The sequence below is a fragment of the Pseudopodoces humilis genome, chromosome 11 (assembly GCF_049639895.1).
Source record: "Pseudopodoces humilis isolate 2021_Gansu_Grassland_sample_001 chromosome 11, ASM4963989v1, whole genome shotgun sequence".
NCBI lineage: Eukaryota > Metazoa > Chordata > Aves > Passeriformes > Paridae > Pseudopodoces > Pseudopodoces humilis.
In genome coordinates this window covers 13,405,934-13,427,780 of record NC_142210.1, presented here as the reverse complement: position 1 = coordinate 13,427,780, position 21,847 = coordinate 13,405,934, and positions in this window count along the sequence as shown.

Sequence of the window (21,847 nt, the reverse complement as noted above, 5' to 3'; positions counted from 1 at the left end):
AAGCAGTATGTGAATTTGAAAGGCACTCACCATTCGGCCTTCAAGAGCACTTTTGAAGCTGCCTGTAGAGAAAATAATTAAAGAGATGAAAGATACAGTGACTGATAGTAATAAATCACATGCGGCTGTCTTTGTTCTCTCAGCAAATATAAATCACTTTTGCCTTTAAAATACAGGAACAAGCATTCTTCCCAGATTGCTTTGAATTTATTAGACAAGGTCATTAGAAATGTATTAGGGCAAAATCTGAATTTATTAACCGAGTTACTTAATAGCTTAATTGTTCAGTTAGAGAGGGCTGTACACTCCGACTAGTTTTCAGGCGAGAAGGAAGACAGCCAGGAATGCAGGTTCCTAGGCAGGAGGTGCCACTGTCCCCAGAGGCAGACTGCTGGAATCACAGGCAGCGCGGTGGCACGGGGCATCTGAGACAGCTTCTAATCAGCATCAGGCAGGTGTGACACTGGGAATTGTCTTAAAGTTGACCAGGGTATGTTTTGGGAAGGAAACCTGCTGCAGGGACTGCGGCTGGGCTAGGTCAGACCTTGGATTAGGCTTTTTTTGTGCGTACTAAACTGGGAGGGCCATTGGGACTCTGGGTGTCAGACAAGTTTAGCTCCGTCTTGGTCCCTGCTGGGGCCACCCAGCAGCAGCAGGCAAAGCTCTGCCTCATGGAACTGTTCTCTGCCAAGCAGGGAGTTTGAATTCAGCTGGATTTTTGTGTGTGCATTCAGGAGGTTCTTTCAGCCCTCACTTCTGAGACACTGAGGGTGACACTGCTCTTCAAGGTGCTCTGCTCATTGAGGTGCTCTTCTCATTGTGCTGCCAGACACACACTCCCGCTTGCACGGACACGACACACTCCACAGCATTCCCTTCCCAGAAGGGACCATCTGCCCAGAGAGACACTTCTGGAAGCAGCCAAACCCAAAACTTATTTTCACATATGCTTCTCTTCCTCTGGGCAGGGTGAGGGAGGAGGCACACAGCGGATCTGAGTCACAGGCACCGATGGCATGTCTGAGGTTTTGGTTTCACAGACCACCAAAGAGCCATCACCACAGCTGGGTGAACTTGTGGGGAGCTGCTGGGAGAGGGTTTGCAGCACCCTCCAGGGTCTGCTCGAAGCACCACAGAGCACAACTTCTGGAATAGCAGGAAGAGACACCAAATATAATCTTTATTATGGCTTTCAGCTCACTCAGAAGCTGCTACCACCCAAGCATCTGCAGCCTCCAACTGATAAAACTCATCACACTCATCTTCTGCTCTCTCTTTTAGCTTCACTAACAAACCTTCACTACTTTAAGCAGGCAAAGCCTCTGTTGAACCTGTCAGCTGGGCCAGCACCTTCTCCTGGCTCAGGATATGCACAAGTGAAGGCTTCCAGTGAAGACTGGCTTCTCCTAGGATGTTCATTTCCATGAAACAATATAATTTCCTCAGTTTTTCTTCATTTCCTCTTCCCTTCTTAAAGAAGGTCTTCCCTTCCTCTTTCTCTCCATGCTTGTTCTACCTGCTCAAGAAGATCCACATACCCCCAGAGTCAATGTAAGACAGATTACAACTCTTGCTGAAATCAATGGGTATTTTGCTTTGTGGAAGGCTCCATGGTCAGATCCACCAATTTTTCACTGTGGCAAGTTTTCTCTTTCTCCCTAACAATGGGGAGCAGCAGAGATAGGAAGAAGGTAAGAGAAGAAAACATGAATTTAATGACTGCAGTAACAAACTTCATGTGGGGAAAATGTCTCACAATCTTCACTGCATAACAATGTCCCGACAGACATGATGTCATTGCGTCTTAAAAGGTGTTTGAGTTGGAAAGTCTTTTCAACAGTGTTTTAAGGGTCTGCTTAAATGATTAATAAGGTTTATTCATGTGATTTATTATCTCCAAGAAAAGAATTAAGTATGTATGAAATATATTTGGAAGGGATGGCAGTGTTTATTAATGTTACAGTTTTATATTGCCAGACATTATCAAAATAAATATGCTCACCTGTAAGAGGAAAATGTAGTATCTCATCAAATTTTATACATCTCTATATATGTGCCCTGGCAATTTGTGTTAGAATGAAGAAGCAGGCAGGCAGAATATAATTCTGGACCTTGTGTCATGAAATAACATGGAAATTCACAGCAGCCTGTTTTCCCTGCTCACTAGAGACACACCTATACGTGATGTATATTTTGCTAACTCCATCCACTAGTGCTATTTAATGGTGTTTATTATTGCACATCTGTGAATATTTATCTAATGGACAATATCTAAATCTCCTCCCAATGGGACTTGCTGAAGTTAGATTTGCTCCAGAGGCACAAGGAGGGTGAACTGCTGGGGGTGAGAGCAGCACATGACTGATACCAAAATCAACCATGCTCACCTGTTTCAGCCTTCCAGCTGTTCATCTTTGAAACTCCTCTTCCCATCTGTAGCATCAACCTGAAGGCAAAGTTACAGTTTTAGTAAAATCCTTCTGAACCAGGGTCCTACTTTTTGTCTTAGAAATCCAAACAAAGACTGAAGCTGCCTTTATTTCCAGAGGAAGTTTCTTCTGTTGGGAAAGTTTTCAGTGGCAAAATGGATTTGCTTAAACACAGGTTGTTTTGTAGATCCCTGAATCACAGGAAAGTATTTTAGATCATTACAAATGAGGAGACTTCTGCTATACTGACTACATGGTGACTCCTTATTCCCTTTTCTCATTAACTCTGAAGGTTACAAATCCCACAGACATTTCTGTGCTCCATTCAAACACTGGCTGGTCCCTGCCAGCAGCTCGAGGGGTTCTGCAGTGCCATGGTCCTCAATTGCTAATGGCTAAGGAGTGCCCAGACGGGCTAAACCACATTCTAAACCACAGGCTGACTTCAGCAATCTCAAACTTGACTTCCTGAGAATCTCCTTCTCCTGTGTGAACTAGGGATAAGAATTTCCCTGATCTGATGGCAGTGAGATTAAGGGTCTAAATGAGAAGTTCAATTTCTTCCCCATGATTACTTTCTTCATGCTCTCTCAGGGGACACCAGGATGACTCCTGCCTTCCTCACAACTCCTGGGCAGCCTGGGAATGACTGCTTGCAGCCCTACTCTCAGCTCAGAGCACTTCATCACTATGCATCTCTGTGGCTTCTGCTGTGTGCAAAGTTGAAAGAATAGTTGCTGTACAAGCAAAGCCTCTAAAAAAAGCTGGATTTCTTTATCTGAAAGTGTTCACTTCCAAAAATTTCAAGTACCATCCCTTGGGCACAAATACTGAGCAGACAGTCGCCTCTGTCCTTGGAGGGCTGTGATCCTCTCCTGCTGCCCTGTAACTCCTCTACTCCACACTGAGGGCCCTGCTCATATTGCCAAGAGCACAATTTTGGCACCTCCTGGCACTTCTAACCTTTATTAAAATAAGCCCAAATGGAAATTTCATTCTTCCTCCTCTGGGGTTTCCATGGAGCAGATCTAATTATCTTTCTTTAATAGCACTAATTGGTGGCCTCATAGCCCTGGCCCTTCAGTCCACTCCTCTGCGCTCCCTTTATCCCTTGCACTGCCCTGGCCTCTCAGGCTGGATGGGATTTAAACAAGGTCTGATGGTTTGTGAAACCACTTTGACTTCTTGCCCTCAATTCGCTCGTGCTACCTGAGCTCCCCGACCCGTTGACAGAGGAGCTTTCCTTTGTCTTTGCAAATTGACACAGCTGCACACTTCACAAATAGACTCAGATGTTGAGCTTCGGGCTGAATGGACCCTCCAGATTAGCACAGGGAGAATCAGCTTTAAAAACGCTAAGCTGGAGCCAACAGCAGGAGAATGAAGTGAAGCTCTTTATCAGGATTCACTGCCATAGAAAGGGACACCCTGCTCTAGCAGTGATATTTACTTCCCTTTGGGGAGGACATTCCTGGAGCCCATAGCTCATCCTGACCCTGTACCCGGAGTTAATTAGCCAACTGTATAATGGGGGGATTCGCCCGGAGATTACACGAGGTGATCTCTCACCACGCAGGTTGTTTGCTGAGTGGTTTGGGGCTCTTGGCAAGCACAAAAACACACATGCAAGCCACAGAAAATCGGGCATGGGGGGGGTTGCTGCCACAGAGCTTGGCAGAGCTGCAGGCAGTGCTATGTCTTGCTGGACCCCTGCTCTCCCAGGGTCCCACCACCCCAATCCTCATGGCATATGTGGGCACTTGCAAGGCTCTTTTTGCAAATGGCTAGGAAAGCTGTCCACAGAGATGAACTTGCCAAAACTGGATCAAAACTGGTAGAAAGGACAGGTGGGGTCACTTCTGCCTTGCAGCAGAGCCAGGGTGGGAGCAGGGAGAAAGTGCCTGTCCGGGGAAGCCATCTGCTGCCCTGCCTTGTCTGGAGGCAAGGGGATGAGATCAACATTGGAGGCAATTAACACTGAACAACTTGTTGATGATTTTATAGCAGGTTAAAGAAAATGCCCCAAATAAAACTACGGGAGACCTTCTATAACTCTACATGGCTATAAATATGTATTAACTTAATTACTAGCAGCAATTACAGCTCAGTTTGGGAACAGTTAAAGTGGGTGCACAAAAAAAAGGGATTCTTATCCTTAGAAAATGAGTGTGAAGATAAAAGGGATTTAATTCACATTAGCTAATGAGCAGAGGCAGAGCTGCAGAAACAGCATCCCCCCTCTGCTTTACAGCACTTGCAAAAGGGACTGGAAGCAGCCAGGCTGCACATCCCAAGGCAAGCCTGGTGAGTTTCTGCCTGGTGACTGAAGGGGTGGCACTTCCAGGGCAGTGGAAGAGAAAAGCCTGGCACCAAGTGAACTGCCTGCCTTCCACAGGGTCATACGCCCACTGCAGTTACACCCTCATGCTGGTTTATTTCATCCTCAGCCTCTTCAGAGGCCTCAGGACCAGCACCTGTCACACACCCACTCTGCTCCTGGATGTCATTTCCCTCATTTTCTCCCTGGTTCTATGAGAGCATGCTGCTTACAACTGCAGGAGCTGGTGGGACTTATTCAGGATGGAAGGTCTGTATTTCACAGGCATCCCATTTTCCCCAGAAATGCGTGAGCTGACCCCAGGAAGGGATAGAAAATAATCTTTCCTTGGACTGAGCAGGTGTTTCTCCTTTTCCTGGCTTGTTACAGTGGTTCCTGACCCTATCCCTTAAAGATAAATGCCTGATTCCTTTAATGTGCCCTCATTCCTTTTCCTGGGTTTGAGTCTTGTTATAACATTCCCCACAGAATATTCTTTTATTTCTTTTCCTATCATAATTTTTACAAGTTTAACACCTGATAATTTTTCCGTGCAAAATTGGTTCAGCTCTGCAAGCTCCAAAAAGTTCAGTTTTGCTTTCAAGTAATTTTTGTGACTCTCCTTGCACTTGCCAACTTTTCAGCACACTTTTGCAGTGTGAGCACCAGAAGGTGATAAGCTCTTTCCTGTGACAGTGTCCCAGGACCTCCTTGCTGTTTAGTCACAGTTGTATCACTCTGCTGGAGCCAAATCCTCCCTTCTGAACCACAAAGTTCTTAGTCTTCACCCTGAGCCCATCATCACTTGCTGGTCCCTCTCCCTGCCTCAGTTCATCCCCGGTGCAATTAACATTATCTCAAACAATCATTCCTCACTCTCACTGGCATGCTTGAAAGTTGAACTCTCAATTAACTATTAACTCGTGTTTAAAAGCCAACAGTTAATCAAAAGCATTGGAATATTTTGCCTTCTGTGTGTGTCTCTGGTGAGCTGTTTCTCTGGCTTACCAAGAGGGCTTTAGTGGTTGTGGGTTGTGCACAGAGCATTTCCCGACTGCATCTCCTGGTTCTGCCCAGCTGCCTTTGGCACACATGGCTCCTGCTCCACAACCCAGACCGGCATTTTAGACTCCCTCGGGGCTGGGTTGCTGGGGTCTCCGGGGCACCCCGGGCTCATCCTGAAACCCTCCTCCTCTTTGAAGATGCAAAGTGCCCTTACTCACAATCCCAGCCTTTGAGACTGGGGAACAGAGCTGGGAACCTGGTGAGACGAAGCTGCTTTGTGATGCCAGTGCTTTTGTCATGCACCGAGGCTGCCAATACAATTGCAATGTCCCTTATCAAGTGCTTAGCCCAACCTCCGAGTATGGGGCCAGAAGGCAGAAAGGCTGCCTAGGAAAGCTCAGGGAGATGGGGGACATGGCTAATAGGCCATTCTGTAGCCCTGAAAAACAGAAAACTGGGCAAGTTTCAAGAATGGGGAGAGGATGATGAATCCTGAACTATGTTGACTTGTAAACTTGGGTACAGATAACCTTTTTTGGCTGCTGCCTGAGCATAGGTTCTCCTCTTCCTGATTGCCACTCCAGGACCTGCCTTTTCCAAGGTCCCCATGCAGCTGACACTGAGCTGGGAGCACCAAGATCGGCTGAGCACCCAGAGACCAGTGCCTGTGAGTCATGGGCAGAAACACAGCAAACTGGGGTGCTCCACTGCGAGCAGGGATGTTGTTTTCCTGCCTTACAAAACACATTTATCACTATGGAATATGACTTTTACACATATCACGTGTCATCATATTTTTGCTCCCTGATCCACACCTGAGCTCAGTTCACCTGTGTTCAGCTGTCTTTAGTGTTAATTATGCCTGCAAATGACAACTTCTCTCAAAGGCTCCTGGCACCATCCTGGCTAAGAGACCTGCCTAACGAGGAGCCTGGGTCTGGGCTCTGGAATGACATTTGGAGCAGTAGCAACGTTTGAACACAATGGTATTTCCTTCTGAGAGAAAAAAAAAGACCCTTCAGCTTGTTTTCTCTCCCCCACGCCCCCCTCCTGGAGGAGATATTGCCAAGGCTCACAGATGGGATCGTTTACAGTTTCCTTTTGAGCTGCCTTGGCCCTTTCAGGTTTTGTTTATTCGAGCTGAGTTGTCAAACAGGGGAGGGTGGGTTGGGAAGGCCTCCCTTCCATATTCTGATTTGGATTGGGGTTGCTCAAATTCCCCATCTGACAGAAGATGATTGATGAGAACGATGCTGGCTGTAAACCTGGGAGGCTTTGGAGATCAGGCAGCTCTGCTCTTTGCAGGGCCTTAAATCCCAGTTGTCAAAGCAATGTGGGGAATGGCATCCCAAGGTAATTACAAGCCAACAACAGGAAAAACCAGTGGCAATGGCAGGCACTCCAGCATTGCCATGGAATGGCTGGAGTGAAGTTTTTTTATTTGATGTGAAAACACGCACACATGGTCCTGAGCTGAGGTCAAAATTTTTGCTTACAAAAAACAGGGTTTAGAGAGGATGGGGAGAGACCAGACACAGCAAAAAAATTGCCTGGAATGTTTCTGGAAGAGCTGAGGAGCACCCCAGAGGGGAAGAAATCATTGCTACATGCAAAATCTTTGGCAATTGTCCTGGCGGCGATAGGATAGATACACCCTTAAGAGCATGAAACCAGCTGGGAGAGTGCTGGTCCACCCTGATGCCCAGAGCTTCCCACAGCCTCCTCTCCTGCAAGCAGCTCTCACTGCACAAGTGCCAGCCTCAGTTTCCCCAAACCAAGCCTTGGAGGGAAAGGAAAGGAGATGGATAAGAGGATGAGATCCGTTTGACTCATGAGCCCAGGAGGCAAACATGGGAGGCATGGGGTGCCATCACATGTGAATCAGAATGGTGACCCTGGCCCAAGTGCATTACTTGATCAGCAAAGCTCTTCAGGGGACATGGACAGGGAAACTGAACTATAATCTGGTCCGGCACATGTGCTAGCAATGGCTTTCAGCAAAATGGATTCATCAGTATCATTTGTCATGCCTGATTCAGGCAGGTTCTGCCAAGGAAGTACAAGGGCTGTATGGGATGGGGATGCCTGTGCCCATGCTGGTAGCTCCTACATTGAGCATTGGGCCACAGTTTCTTCTTTCCAAACAGGACAGTGAGTACAGATTGGCAGCAATTTTCATTGCTGTCCTGGTGTTAGATTTGCTGGACTACAGGGTGTGTGACCTGGGTTAGGTCTCCAAGAGCTTTCTCCAAAGCTGTAAGAACCCAGAAGCCTTTGGACTGGAAATTTAACAAAGCCAGGAGAACTGAGCTAGAAACTCGGGGTGAAACAAAGCCCTGAACTAGATGCACTTAAGAGTAGCTGCTCCAGTTTGACTGGCTGACTCTGCAGAGCTGGGATGGGAAGGAGGGGATTTCCCCTCCCTTCCTCTGTGCTGCTGGTTTAAATCCAACCACAACTGAGCAGTAAAGAAGAGTTACCACCCGGCAGCTGCTGGATGACCTGTGTGCAGTGAGTCACTGAGCTCTGGCCACACAGCCCTGCAGATATCAGCAGGACTGAAAAGGGCATTTTATATGGGAATGTGCCCTCACTTGGGTGAGCCCTATGGGAGTCTCTGTGCACCAGTGCTGCAGAGGCATCCTGGGATGCAGTGATGCCCGCCAGCGCTGCAGACACATTCCAAAACCCAGCAGTCCCTGCACACCAGTGCTGTGCCACCAGCACCCGTGTGTTGCAGCTTGGCCATTGGAATACAGGGGGCCAGCAGCAGAATAGTGCCAGTGGGACCATGTTACTGGAATAGTCATGATTAGAGGTGAGCCAGTGCCTTATAACTCTGCTGAGTGATCTGTGATCAGCAAAAGAGGGTTGTGGTGCTGGGGCAGGTCAAGATGAGCCTGTAGCAGCTTAGGCATATTCATAATTGTCTTGGTGACATTGGGTTACTCATGTGAGGCAGGGTAAATGTTTGAATACAGGGAGGATGCTAAATATCTGACAGTTCCCCAGTGTCTCATGGACCACACGAACAGAGAGGGATTTGAGCAGATGTTTGAAGGGCAGAGCAGACTTTTTCTAACTTCCTCTCCTGGGTAGATAGGAAAAAAAGGGGTAAAGCCAAGCAAAAACACATAGCTGGTAAATTACCACTTATATTCAGGAGAGCTGAGCCTTACACACCTCCCACTGTTTTGGGACTGCATAAACACATGAGGACACTCAGGTCCTGCCCCAGAGTTTCCAATCTAAGATAAGGAATTCAGAAAAGCAAAACAAAACAAAACAAACTTGGAGGAGTAGCAGCTCTTCAATCTCTCTGTAGATCTCCATCTGGTAAAAGAAGTGCAGACAGGGGCATGTTCTCTCCACATCAGCTGCACAGCAAGAGCGGCTTAGATGAACTCTCCTGGCTGGTAATAAAATGATTTTACATATGTAGGAAGCAGGATGTGCAAAGCCCAGGAGTCTGATCTTGTTTCTGAGATCAAACAGAGTCTTATTGTACAGGGGTGTGGAGCTGATGTAACTGTCTAGTGTGCCGGACACAATCGCCGTGGTTACGCAGCTGGACCGGAATAAAGCAAGTCTGTATCTGAACTCATTAATTTTTACAACCAACTGAACCACTCTGCCGTTTTCTTTTGCCTTTTTGGTGGCAGAGACTGTTGTGCTTCAGCAGAGGGGCTCCCCAGCCATCAACCCCTTGCCTGCAGTGTGGCAGGTCAGGGCTGGCACAATGGGGAGCAGCCAAATCCCTGTGACCCCCCGCCAGCCCAGCCGTCCACTGGATCCCTGGGGATGCTCAGACAGCTGCAAGGGTCCGTTTCTGAGACAGGCCAGGAGCTGCAGGGATTAGGGATGAAAATACAGGTTTAACGTGAGCAGAGCTGTTGCTCTGTCAGCTACAGCTTATGTCAATGTTTCCATTAGAAACCCCTGGTTGCAAGGTTTATAGTTTGGCTGTGAAACTGCCCTCCAGGCTGGGCTCTGGCAAGCCAGGGAATCTCACATTTTTCTGCTGAAGTATTTGATGCAGCTGCTCCCACACTTGCACATTGCTTCTCCCAGGCAGGCACATCGAGGAGGCTCCTTCAGCAAGCTGTGTGGGCAGCAGGACTTGGCACTCTGCCCTGGAAATCCAGAGAGATCCCCTAAGTGGCCTTGCCTGCCTCGGGTAGAGTGCTGTGTCCCCAGGCAGGCAGGGCAGGACTGGCAGGGCAAGACTGCCTGGCCAGCACCGTCACCGTGGGATCCTGGGCTCACAGGTGATGTGACAATGCAAACAACAAGGTGAATTTACCAAAAGACAAACCAGAGGAACAGCACCAGAGCCGGGGCTGGTGAGCTGCAGCAGGCTGAGGGTGTGTGACTGGGACTCCTGGTTTCTTTTCGTCACCAGACAAGGACCAGGAAACAACCTCACACTCCTCTGCAATAACCACACCCATGGTGTGCCTTCCCTGGAGCCTGGCCAAGAGCTGTGCATCCTGGTCCAGGTGCCTGATAGAAAGCCTGGTCCAGGAATGACACCAGCCCAGCACTTTGCAGGAGGTTTTTATGCAGTGGCCAGAGTCCTATAAGAGGCTCTCCTGGCCAGCAGTTTGCTGAGCCTGAATCTCACCCTGTTCTGGCTGCTTGCTCCTGGGGTGTGCTGCCTGGCCATGGGACAAACACACATCCAGGCCTCCTCCCTTCATCCCACCCCTTCTCACTCCTGGAAAGCTGCTTTTGAGAGAGATGTACTTTCCTATTTCAAAGATTTGTGAAGAGTATTTGCAGGCTGGGATTTCACTGTGAGCATGGTCTCCCAGGGCAGGCAAGACTACTTTCTTCCCTTGTTTTTCCCACCAGGAAGGCTAGAAAAGAGGAGAGAGGCCAGCATGCTGCTGGGCATGGCTCTGGGCCCCCAAAGGCATGGCACACACTTCCCTTGCAGGGGATACACACACATCCCCTACCCAGCTGTGAGAGAGCCTGGCTCCACACAGAGGTGTTGTAGGTAAGCAGCACACTCCACCCCAGGCTCCACGTTCCCCTCACCATCCTGAGGGGAGGCAGTGGGAGGGTAGGGAGTATGCTCTAGGAGTAAGAACTGTAGCATCAGCCTGGGGACACAAAAATAAATAAAAAATATTAAGGAATAATTTTCAGCTTTTACCCCCATTATATCAAAGCATGCCCATTTACATTTATGGTTTACACTGAAGCGTACTGTGCATTTTAGCAGGTGGTCTCAAGCTATTGCACATCCCAGACAGGCAGGAGTGGTACAGCTGGGGCAGGCAGCATTGGGGAGAGGGCAGTGAGCAGCTTCTGCTCCTGGCTTGGAAACAGCCTGTGCTCTGGGTTCCCATCCCCAACCATCCCACTGGAGAGGGCTCTTCACCGAGGCTCTGCTTGGCTGCCCCACCATGCCCAAGACACTTCAAACTGCAGGCTCTGCTCACCCAAAAACCAACAGAGAGAGAAAAAAAGAAGGGGAAAAGAAAAAGCCCAACTCCTTGCTGTTTTTCTGCTGCCTTTCCAGTATACTTGAGTTACCATGGTTAGCTTTCCACTGTTCTCCTTGACCCCTGCAGATTTCCCTTATGAGTTAGTGTCCTGGAATGTCTCTTTACGAGGTGCCTACAGAAGTAAAGCTGACCTGATGCCAGTGCCCCCACACTGAGGACTTTATTAGTTTTTTAATTTTCTGTCTGGGTGCTCTCACTTGCCTCAAACTTTCCACAGCTGCTAGGATTTATTAATGAAGGAGGTTCATTTGTGTCTTGCCTCCCCTTCCCCTGCTCAGTTAATTGGTGGTGTTGCTTTGCCAGTTGCTATTTTTAATGGCTTTTGGGGGTGTTTCAGGAGAGTTGGGTGAAGATTTTGCTTTGTGTCAGCAAAATCTTCACTCAGATCTCCTGAAACCCCCCCAAAAAATCCCAAGAGATACATGGGGGCCAAAATGAGGAGCAGCTGTGATGGGACTGACCATCTTGATAGAAACACTGGATGTGGCAAGTGGAGCCCAATCAAAAGGACAGTGCTGGGACCAGAAAAGCTGAAAACAGCTGCACTGGGTCTTGTGGGATGCAAATACCAAGAATTAAGAGGATAAAATAATTTTCCTTCTCACAAAAAGCAAAAGTGCTTATAAATGGAGAAGGGAGGGCTTCTCCTTTTCTCTCATGCTGAAGAGGCCCCATGACACTGAGCTCTAGGCTCAGCAGGAGAAAGAGGCTGAAGGGTGATGAAGGACATGCAGAGATGCACTGCATGGATAGGAGAGGAGGATGAGGAAGGAGCAGAGAGACCCTGCAATATAACACCCATAAACAGAGCGAAAAGGATGTGGAGAGTGAGGAGAAGAGACAGACTTTTAAGGCAAGAGGAGAAACCGACAAATATTTATTTGTCCATAAAGTAAGTCTCCATAGCAATGAAGTGCTTCACAATTGATTTTCAAAACAAGCCCAGCCACACTGCACGCAGGGAGAGCTGCTGGAGTGGGACGTGTCACCTGCCTTCCTGGGGGTGGTGGAGGGGCTGCCTACCTGGCACAGGGCTATGGGCAGGGACAGGGAGGGACTGTCCCTTGGGAAGCATTGGGCAGCCCAATCCATGCCCTGGGGGTGGCAGTGGGGTTATTTCTGTGCCAGGGGAAAAGTGAAAGGAGTAGGTGGATTTTTAGAGTCATCCAGGGTCTTGCAAGTGTGAGATGCATTAGCACAAGGCTCAGCAAGAAAGGAAAAAAGACATGCTGCCCCAAATTGCTGGGAAGACAAGGGAGTTGAGGGGTGGGATGAAACTCCACCTGCCACTCAAGGAGCTGGCGTGCCACACAGACTGGTGGTCACCTCAGGTGAGGAGCACGGAGCTTGCGGGCCCTGTCATATCTAATATGAAGCTCTGGGGCTACAGGGCACATTGAACTCATTATGGAGGAAGCAGCATCTCCTGGGCAGGTGCCAGGAACAGAAATCCATCCATGCTTTAGAGCCAGGACATGCAGACCACACAGGAAGGTGTAGGGGGGTCCTCATGTCCTCCTGCCCCAGGGGATGCAAGATGGTTGACAGGGGCTGGATTCTGTACTGTGGCTCTGTGGGCAGCCCTCTCCTGCTGCTCACGCCATGTAAGGCTGCTGCCTGACCCCAAAATATCTCAGGAGCAGTATCAAGCACCTCTCCTGGTGCTCATGCTTAGACAAATGCCACTGCAAATAATTTGGCTTCAACCAGCAGAAACATAAATTCCATTATTTTTATGTCAGCTGCACAATTTGTTCCTGTAACAAGGTGTTTTAACCTCACTTCATATTCATTGTTCTGCCTGCTTTGATTTTACTGTAAATGACTGAATTTGCTTTTGATCTGGTGCCAGTGCTCCATAAATCTTGACACTTGGTGTAAGAAAGGAAAGAGCCCTCCCTGCTGTTTGGTGTGCAGGGGGTGGCAGTGAGGGGGGCTGCCAGGTCACCAGGAGGGTCTGTGCAAGGATCCTGTGCCACCCGTAGCAAGTGGTTTGGCTCTGAGCATCCACCTGAATTTTCCAGGCAGGGAAACAGTCTGTAAGAGGGGAAAAGGTGGCAGGGAGGAGGAGCTGTGTTTCTCTTAAAACCACAAGCTTCGAGCCAGCCTCATTCAGAGATTCACGGTTCCTTTGAGGACCATGCCGGTACTTTGAGCTTGTGAGAAAACCCCAGACCAAGCACTATTTGTGTGGTTTGAGGTTTCATCATGAGGTGCTTTTAAGTGTTTCAGTTCCCAGCACCTCTTCCAGAGTGTGCTGGAGGTGAAAAGAGGCAATAAAACCATCCCCCACAAAACCCACACTTAACTGAACATTTCCAAACCCAGCAGCATTTGGGGCATGGAACCTTCCATTACTGCCATTGCCCAAATTCCTCTTAACCCCTCCCATCTTCCAGCCGGCAAATCTCCCTATGTTCTGCTCCTCATGTGCCTGAGTGTTTCTGCCCAGTGAATTCGGAAGGTACAGCTTGCAGAAGACTCTGTTCCCTGGAGCCTGCCTGCCCTGGAAGTGCCCATGCCCAGCAGGGATTGAGGCGCCAGCCACAGCACTCACACTAGGGTGAGAGTCAGACTCGTGACCAGGAGGAAGCCACAGCCTGGCCTCCACCAAACAATTGGCGGAAAGGGGCCACGACCTTGGCCAACACCCTGGGGATAGGGACGGCTGCCCGGCCTGGGGACAGGCCTGCTCCTGCCCCAGCTGCATCCCAGCCAGATGCCTTACCCTGGTGCTGTCCCACATGTGTGGGCTCCTTCAAAGGGACCTTCCCCAGATCCAACAGAGGCGCATGGGAACACAAGGAATTGGGGGGGTGCCCAGCAAGAGGTGGCCGTGGTGTGTAGTGTGGTGCCCAGTGAGCAGTGCCTGGCTGTTACAGCATGGTGCTCAGTACATGGTGGGTGCCGCAGTGCCCAGTGTGGGCTGCTCAGTGCAGAGTGCCCACAGCTCCCAGTGCGGTGTGGCCTGGTGTGGGATGTCCTGGCACAGTGCCCATGGTGCTCAGCATGGTGCATCCCAGCACAGTGTGTCCAGGCCTGGTGCCACAGTGCCCAGCACGCTGTGTCCCAGCACCGTGTGTCCCAGCACAGTGTGCCCAGGTGTCCTGGCTCAGTGTGTCCCAGGCCGGTGTGTCCGGCCACAGTGCCGCAGTGCCCAGTGCAGTGCCCCGTGTGAGGTGTGCGGCCTGCAGCCTGTGCTGTGTGGGGCACTGAGTACAGCCTGTGCTGTGTGGGGCACTGAGTACAGCCTGTGCTGTGTGGGGCACTGTGTGCAGCGTGTGTGGGGCACTGAGTACAGCCTGTGCTGTGTGGGGCACTGAGTACAGCGTGTGTGGGGCACTGAGTACAGCCTGTGCTGTGTGGGGCACTGTATGCAGCCATTGCTGTGTGGGGCACTGTGTACAGCCATTGCTGTGTGGGGCACTGTGTACAGCGTGTGTGGGGCACTGTATGCAGCCATTGCTGTGTGGGGCGCTGTGTACAGCCATTGCTGTGTGGGGCGCTGTGTACAGCCATTGCTGTGTGGGGCACTGTGTACAGCGTGTGTGGGGCGCAGCCTGCAGCGCGCTGACCTCTCGCTGCCTCTGGCCCTGAGAGGGGGCCAGGAAGGGAAGTGCTGCCGGTCCTGCTGCTTTCATCAGAGATCTGGAGCGCCAAAGCCTGCCCAGATCCTAATCAGTGTGGGAAAGAAACGGCAGGGCCTGCTCTTGCCCCGGCCTGCTGGAGATGCCTTTTATTTTCATAAGCTTTATCGCAGCCCGCAGCCCCTGATAAAGCACCGTAAATAAACGGAAGGAGCGTGGCGGCCGGCCAGGGCCGCTCGCAGACGCACGCGCTCGCTGCCGCCCCGCTCCCCGGGGGGACGCCCCGTCACACGCCAACTTTCAAAGCCTTCCTTTTATTTCTCTGCACAGGGAAACCACATGGCCTTGCACTGGGGGACCAGCCAGGCAGCCAGCACCCGCCGGCAAATTCCTGCCCTGCCTCAGCCTCCCCCATTGACCCGGCCTGTCGCCGAGCTGGGGTCCTGCTCCCAGCACTCGGCACGAGCCCTCAGGGGGCCACAGCAGCTCAGAATGTGGCTGGGCCCTGCTCTGAGACTGCGGGAGGACAGTTTGGGGATGTCACATCCTCCCTGGGTGGCAAGAAGAGGGTCACATCCCACCAGGGAGCTGAACTGTCAGCAGGTCTCAGTGCCTCCCCACCAGGGTTTCTCTCCTCTTGAAATGCTGGGGTTTGACAGAAAATAACAGTTTGGACCTGATTTTCTTTTTTTTTTTTTTCTTTTTTTTTTTTTTAATTTTTCCTTTGCTAAGAAGTCTGAGTTTTGTTTTAAAGGGTTTACATTCTTCTGAGAGTACGGAAAAACAGGATCTGGGGGGTTGTTTCCACTCTGGCTCCACAGGCTGACAAAGACAGAAGTAAATTCTTCCATTTCTGTTTGACGCTGCTGTGAGAGAAAGACATGCCTGCCCAGGCTGGCAGGTGCCCCACAGCTCCACTCATTCTCAGCCCTGCCCAGCTTTCCTGCAGTCTTATTCCCCGTTCAGCATCCTCTTCCCACTGCAGGCAGGGACTGCAGGGAGATGCATTTACTTGTGTTTCATTCTTCGCTGTGGCCTTCAGTAGCTCAGTTTAAGCATTATCCCTCATCCCAGCATTGGCAGAAAGCAGCTGGCTGCAGCTGGGTACCAGGGTTTTTTTTCCTAGGCATGCCTTCCCTTCCTGCAAGGGACAAGCTTCCTGGGACCAGTGCAGGAGGGTTTGAGTTGTTGCTGGTTTTTACCCTGCCTGCACTACCATTCGTAAGGGAGGCCACCCAGCTGGTGCTGACAGCTTCCCCTGTTAAATCGATTCAATTTAATACAGAAATGGCTCAGACCACAGTGCTTTGAATTAAAGGTATATAAATTTGATGGCACTTCACATGTGTCAGAGCTAGTCTGGTGCACTCCAGCCCAGATGTGGTGGATGCCTACAGGTGACTGTCACCTGTGTTTGCCCAGGCACTGCAGGCTCCATAGGGCTGCAGGGGAACCTCTCCTGTCTGCATTTGCACAGTCAGCAGCACCTCCTGGGGCTGCCTCCATAGCTCCTGGCTGAGGCAGAGGTGGCAGCAGGCAGCAGCAGCCTAGGGGACATCTTCCCTTGCCCCCTTATTGCAGGAGCATGCCACAGCACATCTCCTCCTCCTCAGCCTCCTCCCAGCTTTTCATCCCATTTCTCCAGTTTGCCACAATCCTTTTTCTGTCTGCAGCCCCAGCCTTTTGTGGCATGCAAATTTAATAAATACTCTCTCTGTTTCTCCATGCTGGCTGTTAATGGAAGTGCTCAATAGCAGCTTTCCAGCCCCACAGTGAGCCTTTGAGAGCTGCTGTCACAGAACTGCCCCTTGCTCCCTCCACACCCATCCTGAGCACCCTGCCTGGCCCTGCTCCCCATCCTACAGCAAGGCAAGCACAGCATCCCCATCCCACTGCCACCACTGCTTCGCCATCTGTGGGCTCCTTGTACCCCGCTGCTGAAGGAAATTGAATTGGCCTGACGTGTCTCATTTTTGACAAAGTTATATCAGGTATTACTCATCTCTGTGCTAACTTCCAGATGCTCACAAAACTGCTTCAGATTATTCATGCCAGCGTTTTTCTGGGATGGGAAGTGGTTTGTAGCTCCCCACTCCTTTTTCCCTCAGTTAGATGGGTATCGTGGTTGCTGGTCTCAGGCTACTAAGAGAATATCTTCCCAGCCACTGGTGGCTCTGAGATCCGTGCATGGAGTTTGATCCCAGTTTAATCCTAAAATGGATCATCCAGTCTAAAAATGCTAAACACACCACATAACATTTTATAGTGAAAAATACTGAGGGGTTGTTTCTCCTACTTCCATGCTACGTTTGTCTCTGATAAAGAGGCATATTGTAGAGGGACTGAAGCCTCCAATTATTACAAATGAGAACTACTTTTTTCTTCAGGCTCACCGGAAGAAATGTTTACAAAGACAAACAGCCTTTCTGTTTCCACTCTTGGAAGAACATCCCTTCTTGTCAATAGGAATGCTTTTCTGTTGGATGTTCCAGTTATACTCCACACGTCTTTCAGGCAAGGATCTTTCAGATGCTCTGCTCCTCCTTGTGCAAAATCTTGGCTCTGGGTCTTGGCTCTGCTGAAAGTGAAGGAGTCTGAGGGCTTGTGGGGGCTTGGGGGGTTCAATGGGACAGCAGTGGAAAAAATCCAGAATTAAGACTATATTTGAGACTCCTTAGAAGGAATATTCAAAAGCTGGTGGTTTCTCACCCCGGAGTCCTCCTGGGGCTGGGCTGCATGGGGTGCTGGTCTCCTTTGCAGGGATGGTACCTGCATGTCCACAGCATGAGCCACATCATCACCCTGGATCCCAAGGGGTTTCAGCTCCTCCAGGAGGTCTCCAATCACAAGAGAAACCAAGGCCCTTCTCCAATGTCCTACCTGTCTGAGAGCCTCCAGGGATGCTACAGTGGGATGTGGCATTGGCCACATGACCAAGGAGGGTTTTTGAATTTTCCTCCCTGGGATTTTATTCTTTAAGGTGCTGGCAATGAGAAAACCCCCTTTGCACCCTTCCCCCAGCTCAAAGCATCCTTTATAAAAATAAAGTGCCCAAAATAGCCCTAGACAGTGCTTGACATTTGCCAGACAGCTGCTCTCAAGAGTGCTACAAAGGTTATGGATTGCTCTCTGCTTCCCTCCTCCTCCTGCCCCACCACTGCCTGTGTGAACTTTGGAGCAGGGCCAGGTTTGATGGGAGTCTCATGGTTTGAAAAAAAAAATATTTGAGAGGGAGACAGGATGCAGGGAGGTGTTTGTGTGTCGCTGCCTCCTGTCCCGACAGGCAGCTCAGAGCAGAGCTGGGTGACTCCTGCAAGGGGAGCTGTGTGAGCCCTGCCCATGGGCTGGAAGGATGCTGCCACAGCAGCCCGGTGTCCACAGCACAGGGTTGTCACCACCTGCAATGTACTGAGCACCATTGCTTGGTCCTCCAGGTGTGTGAAAGCACAAAGAGAGGGGCTGCCCCGGGGTGTACAGCTCACCCTGTGCAGCCAGGAATGGGGTCACACCTGGCTCCAGGGTCACAGCCAGTCCTAACGGGTCCCAAACAGGTTCATGGTCAGCCCAGGAGGCCAGGGGTGCCCGGGAAAGTTATGGCTCAAAGGAAGACTTGGGAGCCACCTTGGGTCCAAGCCCCAGCTAAGGCCTATCAAGTCTGAAGAAGGAGCTATCAGGGAGAGCTGCAAGGATGCAATGATCAGTGCTGAATTTGGCATCTGGAGGAGAATGTGGGGACACATGGAGAGGCCAAGAAAGGGCTCGGCTCAGCAAGCCCTGCAATGAGAGGCAAAAGGAGCCCAGCTTAGCAGAGAGAAGTTTGAAAGATAATTGAAGCACCTTCAAGGGTCAGGGAAATCCTTCATTCCAAAAGTGGCACTGGTTCTATGCAGTCATGGGTTTTGGCATCCGTCCTGGGAGCATCTAAGAAGAGTTGCAGCTGGACACAGGACACTGTCTGTGGCCAAGAGGGGACCTGAAATTACATAGGACAACCCCTTCCCATAGGGGTTGGCCAGTGTATCTCAAACAAGGACAAGATCTCATTGTGGAGTGGGAGAAACACTCCTGTGCACCTGGTGTTCTCTGAAGGGAACATAAAGTTGGGGCCTGAAAAAATAAAGATAAAGGCAAGAACTTTTAAGTTGAATACATAGAGAAATACTTGAAATTCATTATCTTAATCCGAATGAGAAGACTGCAGCAGAAAGGCATGACCCAGTTTTGTTATCTTGTAACCAAATAAATATACGCATGCATTTTAGCAAAATAATCAACAGTTTTTAAATAGAAAAAAGCATGTACACAGGAAGGAAATTGATCAAATTGAGCATCTTTGAAATGTTAAGTGCAGTAAAAATCTGATTTATACTTAACAAGTTAGGAATAGAGACCTTAAAGGACTTCTAAGTCCCAGCAGCTTGACCAGATCATGCTGTTCTGCACTGGAGGCAGGGTAAAGGGCAGGATCACAGTCAGCTGTATCCATAACATTACCAAGTTTGGGAGATATCAAATACTGGGAGGTCTTCAGGTTTGGGTCTGTTTTCCCTTATCACAATTGTGGGGCTCGTACCTTCTCAGGGCAGGGTGTCCCTGCTCCCTAGACAGCCCTCAGGGCTCTGCTGCAGCTGAGGGATGAGGATGGAGCAATGTAAGAGAAGCCATCTAAGGGAGCTGGTGGCTCTGCCGGAGCCACACAGCCCAGAGGAGCCTCTTGGACAGCCTGGCTTTCTTGTGGGTGGTTTTGTTGTTGTTGTTGTTATTGTTGTTGGTTGGTTGTTTTTTCCTCCCACTTTTATGTTTACAGACAGTAAGGATTCCAAGGAAGTGCATTTCTGGCTGAGGCCACACTGCCAGTTTTCCGCAGGATCTATCTCATTTCCTGGGATGTGAGAGTATTTTAAGGACTCTTCAGGTCTCCAAGAAATGTAACTTCTAAGATGTTTTTCAGTGCCTGTTTCTCCAGCCTGCACACTGATTTGTCCCTGCAGTTTCACCACCCAACAACTTTGATGTCTAGGAGTCTGCAGGGCTCACCTCTGAAGCATTTCCCATCACATGTCTGGCTGTTTATACCTTTGAGGCATGCAGCCACCCTTTTCTGTTTACAGACTGTCTTGACCACATCAGCAGAGTGAGAATTTCTAAAAATAGATGAACTAGCAAACTTCTCACTCTGGAAAATGACACGCTTTTGAAATCTCTGGAAAAGAATGGATTCCTTAAAGTATAGTTTACAAATACTGATTTCATTATTTATGGTAGCTATAAAGCACAGTGCATGCAGAAAACATCATCCCATTGAAAGAGTGTGTTACTCATTACCACAGCCTTAGCATTCCAGCATGTTCCTCAACTGAAATGTAGCCAAAGAACAAGCTGGAGGCATACCCAGGGGCAGCCTGGGGGGAAGCTGCTTCTCGTTTCATGTAGCAAAGGGGCTGTGAATGGGAGAAGGGGAGACTCAGGAGGAGCACAGGAGCCTGTGCTCTAGTCTCAGACCAAGAGGGTAAGGCAGAGAAATTAAACAGTAGCAAATTCACAGCTGGACAGAGAAAGAAACATTATTATGAAGTGAAAACTCAGCCCAAGACATCAGTGAGCCAAGGCTGGAGCTGGGTACTAGAGTGGTGCTTCTCTGGCTAAAGTGCTTGGGACTGAAGGTTAGGCATAAACCCCACGAGTCTTGGAAAGAAACATCAATGTGTAAAGCACACAGATGATCTCAGATGGGTGGTTTTCCTCCACACTTGTTCCCTCAGCACCCTCTCCTCCCATACCTCCTCAGGACACCCAAAATTTCACATATTTTTTGCTGTTCTTCTTTCAGTATTTAGCTTAAGCACCGCAATCTCTGGCATTTCTTTTCCTCACATGGTGTTCTGGACAGAGACTAACTCTCCTCTAAATATTTTGAAAAGCACACAGTTTTCCCAGGAATCTTTCTCAGGATCTCAGGATTTAAATTTCTCTGGGATCATTGTTTTTACCCTGCCTCTACGTTGTCCCTCACTCACTCCACTTTCTTCATTCCTAAAGCCACTGGTAGCCAGGGGAACATGTTCCTTTTTACGCCAGCTGTCCCGCTCTTATTGTTTCTTTTAAAAGATTTATTGCATCGTTGCTCTCTGCTCCTCTCAGTATTTCCACTGGTGTATTTGTAGACAGAGGGAAGCATTGCAAGACTGCCTGCACCTGTTCCTCTGAGCCCTCCTTCTCCTCTGCATCTTGCCCTTCTGTGAAACCCTCCTGCAGGAATTCCATGCTAGGCTTGTGTTTCATCCTTGAGTCATACCTTGGGAGCTCTGAGACCATGCTCTGAAGTCTTGGCACTGCAGAAGCGAGAGGTTTCTCAGGAATGTTCTATAAGGGTTTGGGGTCTGCTTCAACTGTTACAGCCATGTATAGATGTATGAGTGTATATATATATATATATATGTGTGTGTGTGTGTGTGTGTGTGTGTGTGTATGTATGTGGGAAATTTCTGGCATCCCACAATGCCAAGCAACCAGAGGGTAATTTCTTGGCACTGAGGGCAGAGTATCCAGCCCCTCTGACAGTGCTGGTCCTTGGCAAGACCCTGCTCTGGCTGTTCCTCCTGAGCACCCACAGGCACTTGCTTTGGGAATGCTTCATCCATCAGTTTGGTACCGAGGGGATGCTGAACATCCTAAATCCTTGTCCACATGGCTTTGCCACTGTCATTTGCATAGTGGTGGATAGGATGGAGACATCTGGACTTTTTCTGTTCCTCCTTCAATGCATATTCACTGGGAGGTACATAAACAACCCTATCCATGGTGCTCTTCTGTACAGCTGAGAGGAGGCTGTTCTCACACATGCTGAGAAATTCCCTGCCATTCAGAACATACTCCCCCTTAAACCTCACAGGCTGCTGCCTTCCATGGTCAGCACAGCTGGGCATGTGTCTACCCTTGGCTCTCACCTGGCTAATCACACCATGAGGCACACACCGTCCTTCAACACAGCCA